This window comes from Vespula vulgaris, chromosome 2, assembly GCF_905475345.1.
Source record: "Vespula vulgaris chromosome 2, iyVesVulg1.1, whole genome shotgun sequence".
Lineage (NCBI taxonomy): Eukaryota > Metazoa > Arthropoda > Insecta > Hymenoptera > Vespidae > Vespula > Vespula vulgaris.
Genome location: NC_066587.1, coordinates 15,210,396 through 15,214,794, shown reverse-complemented (window position 1 = coordinate 15,214,794; position 4,399 = coordinate 15,210,396). Strand labels below are relative to the sequence as shown.

Genomic DNA, 4,399 nt, shown 5'->3' with positions numbered 1-4,399 from the left:
CGTACCCACTGGTGTGTAACTACCGCCACGTTTGCTTTTAATTCGCCTTAAGTACTTACTCGTGCGTGGTTCCATTCATTGATATGACCTTTTCGTTATGTTCATTCATATATCTCGTATCATTCTCCATTTTTCCTCCAATAATTATATTATTTTCAAGATAGACATCGTTGAAAACTAGTCTTTTTCTTTTGAGAGAAATCGACGATCTTTTATTTGTTGGAGGACCCGTTGAAAACTTGCACGAAAGATTAAGATAGGTAAATTTGTTAGAAAGAATTCGCTCGAATGTATTTCAAAGAAGAAAATTCTTCGTGCAGCGGGAAAAGCAATTCTCAAAAAGAAATTTCTTTCTCAGTTTTTTGTTTCCTTTCTCTTTTTCTTCTTCTTCTTTTGCTTTTTCTTTCTCTCTCTCTCTCTCTCTCTCTCCCTCCCTCTCTCTCTCTCTCTCTTTCTTCTTCTTTTTTTTTCCTCATTTAACGCTCTCACGATTTTTCGTAAATCGCCGTGACGATTTCAGTCACGTTTTTACAACGTTTTTACGCGTAACGTACGTTATAAATTTTAGACGTAAACTTTTCGCTGAAATTGTGATGTCTCTCGCGAAAAAAACTGTTCCATTTTACATCTCGTGGAAATGAGTCGAGTAAAGGGATTTCAACGTGATTTATCATTTAATCCTTACCGATCCATTCTTCTCTGCTCGCCTCTACTAGTGAATTTTCGTTGGTTCGTGAAAATAAAAAAAAAATGAAATGAAATAAAATAGAATAATAATATTTATTACTTGGGAAATAATCAATTCGTTTTCTATATCACGGACGACATCTTTGGCCGTGTGCTGAAATACTCATAATAATTACTGACTTTAACGTAATTAAAATGCACGTCGGACGTCCGACGTAAAAATGGCAAACGTCATCGCTTTTATGCATTATAATATATTGACATTTTCTTTCAGGCAACGTAAATTACTTTTCTGTTTCACTGTAAAATGTCCTGCATAGATTTTACATATCGTTATCTACAAAAATTATAAAATTTCTACGCGTACGTTCACTTCCGTACGCTTTTGTTAATAAAGAGGAGATTATACGAGAGAGTGCTCTTTAATTAATTCACGATTTAAGACGAAGTCGAGACGAGAAAGCAATTCCAAGCGGGATATTCGTTGTCGTGAAAGTTTGCCAAGGGAAATATAGTGGGACATCGATTATCCGAATTAATGCGGAGACAAAACGTTTTCGATAAATGAATTTTCGAATAATCGAATTGAGAGAAACGAGCAATAGGTAATGTGCGATATGAAAACAAGAGATATCCATTAAATTTATACGATATATTCTTATCGCGTGAAACTGATTGTTCTATGTAAAAGATTATTTTTATTAATCTTATTGATATAAAATTATAAACATTTTTCTTTTTTTTTTTATATATTATATCCGGCTTTAAATAATCGAAACTCATTCAAGTAAATATTTACGATCTATTTTATTATTTTATACTAACGTAATATCTATCAAAGAGGGATATTAAATCGAAAGGGCAATAACATTCTAATAATTAAATACGATTAGAAAGGTGTAGATAAAATTTTAATCGAGTTACTCATTCGGATACACTCACTTCACTTATCGCTGTTTCGCGTTAACCTTTCTCGAAGAAAGAACGAATAAACAGCGAAGGACAGCTATACGGTTTGGTATTGAAAAATTCTAATAAAAAACGTTTGGTTCGCATTCCTAAGCTGAAGGGTATCGAAATCGATTTCTTTTACGAGCCATTCGCGAGGGAAAAGACGAACTCGGTACTTTTCCGAGACGATGCCGACGTATGTACGCGTTCTCTTTTTCGCTTGCGATTTTTACTTATCCTAGGGATTTGGATTTCCTATAAAAATGGAACATTCGAAAAAAACCACGATCCATCGGAGTGCCCCGTTTATCGCGAACTTCCGAAAATTGAATTATTAAGGATGATGAGAAGGAATAAAATTTCGATTTTCGGTTCATCCTCAAACGATAGATACGAAGAAAATCCGATACACGAATAAGATTAGATGTACACGTACAAAGTATATATTTTGTACTATATATGTATGTGTGTCTACTCTATGATATACGTATATGGTACACAGAATTTTCAACGAAAAGAAGATAGACAAAATTAAAAAAAAAAGAAAAGAAGAGGTTAGATTAAAGAGATCGATGAAAGCAATAATAATAATAAGAAAAATATATAATTAGTCTTTCGAGTAAAAATTCTAGAAACGGCTGCAAAACTTTACGAGAGTCGATTTCCCTCCCTTTAATGTTCTTATCTAAAGTTCTGCGTTTAAAAGGGAAGATATCTTAAAATCTTTTAGTTGCTCGATATAATTTGAAAGTTGATTTTTTATTTAATTTGATGAGAATCATCGAATATAAGCGAACGATAATCAGTAAATGTAAAAGGGATAAGCGGAGAGTGCAATTACAGTAAGGATCAACTAAGGGTCGCGGTCAATGAGCAGGTACTTAAGGTCAAGATCTTTGAAAGACGATCTTGGAATTCGTAAGAAGAGTATGACTTGTTCGTCAGACATCGTTTTAACGAAAGAACGTACCTTTGAACGATCCTATATTCAGCAGATTTTTCAACTTTATTTATCGAAAAAAAAAATTATTCTTCATTAATTCCTTCTAACGTATTGTAAAACGTTCTATAAATTTTCGCATTAAATCAATTCCACAAATTGCTAATTATTTCTTTATGAATTTATTTAAAAGATGTCTCTATGTGTAACTCGAGAATCGTACTGATTTCAATTCTTTCATTTTGTCCAATTCTAAAGACTTATGACATTAAAAAATGTAAATGTAAAAAATATATATAAAATTATATTTTCATATAAATACGGTGATATAATAATTAATGAATTATTACTAACTCAAAAAGCACGTCTTATCCAACCATAAAAATCATGATAAGAATAAAAATTTGGAACGCGTAGAGTTTACAGAACGCGATATTATAATAAAAGGGTAGGAAAGAATAAAATCTAGAAAGCCTTGGATAGCTTAGTGGTTTAAAACATAACACGTGCAATGGCAGAACCCAGGTTTCGAATTACAAAACCCAGACTGTAGACTATTTTTGCATAGAGACATAGAGACGCCTACAGACAAAAGTAGATAAGAGTAAAAGCCATCCAGGAACACGTACATGATCCGCCATATCTCGAAACAACTTATATTTCTTGGTTACAACGTTCACAACGGTCATATAATAAAAGATGAAAGGAAAATCTTGATGTCCGATGAATACAGAGATATTTCTGTAGTGAGATAGTTATGCAACGACTAGAATACGTACGTACATAAGAAGTTCGTGTTAATTAAGAAGCACGTTTACAAAGTCAAAATCGATTTTTTTCTTTTTCTATATCTCGAATTTTTTCAAGCGATGTCTTTAATTAATTTTTTTCCCTTCTCCTTTTTCACCCTTGGATCGCAAAGTACTCTCCCTGCCATTTTTCCTTCTGTCTTTCTCATATCCCCAACCGTAGTCTATCGAATTTCCAACGATATTGCTTTTCATTAAACTCCTCTCAAACGCACGCACCAGTAATTACGATAACTTTTGCAGTAAGCCATAACCGATCACACCCTCATTAAAAACTTATTAATGCGTCGATGCTCAGGGTTGGGGATTGGTGGGGTGTGGTAAGTTGGTGGCTTTTTGTTCGATAGTACACCACCAAAGAGGACGGTAGCCACGATCATGAAACGGTAGTGTACGTGAACTATTTCGACCGTTCGATATCGATAAAGGAATGTTCACCTTCAGCTTTTATTAAAGAGCGACGCCATTGGTGTCGAATCACGTTGGTGAAAATTCTTGAAATTCCCGAGACTTCCCGTGTTATGGTAGATGGCTCGATGGTTCACGCGAACGCGTGAACCTTTCTAGAACTGACGTGATCCTTTCGTGCTTGCAATATCGTTTTCTACTTTTCAACTTTTAGATACCTTCTAACCGGTTTAACGAAATTTCTTTTAACACGTTCTTATTAATGTCTTCTTTTCGCTTACTCGACATTTTAAACATTTACATCTTGTTGAGCGATGAATTTCTTTTTTCTTTTTTTTTTTTAACGAACGTTACAAAATTATTTTATTTTATAACGAACAAGAAACGATAAGAGAAATTCGATTCGTTCTAGTAGCGAGTTGCTATTTATATCTATATTTATATATTCACGGTAATATGAACGAGAATCATGGCCACCGGTCAGAAATACGAAAATTAATAATTTTGTCAGAATTGATTATGAAATCGGCTTGTATGAATCGTCGCGAGCTCTTCAGGATGATAATATTTCTACTTTGCGGTGCATTAAATTTGTAGAATCTGA

The 4,399-nt window shown here is 33.6% G+C and overlaps 1 protein-coding gene across 1 annotated transcript in view; it reads left to right on the top strand.

Annotated features, from left to right (window-relative positions):
* The window catches only part of LOC127061355 (protein timeless homolog), a 158,870-nt gene that overhangs the window by 95,932 nt on the left and 58,539 nt on the right, over window positions 1-4,399 (top strand). The window lies entirely within an intron of this gene.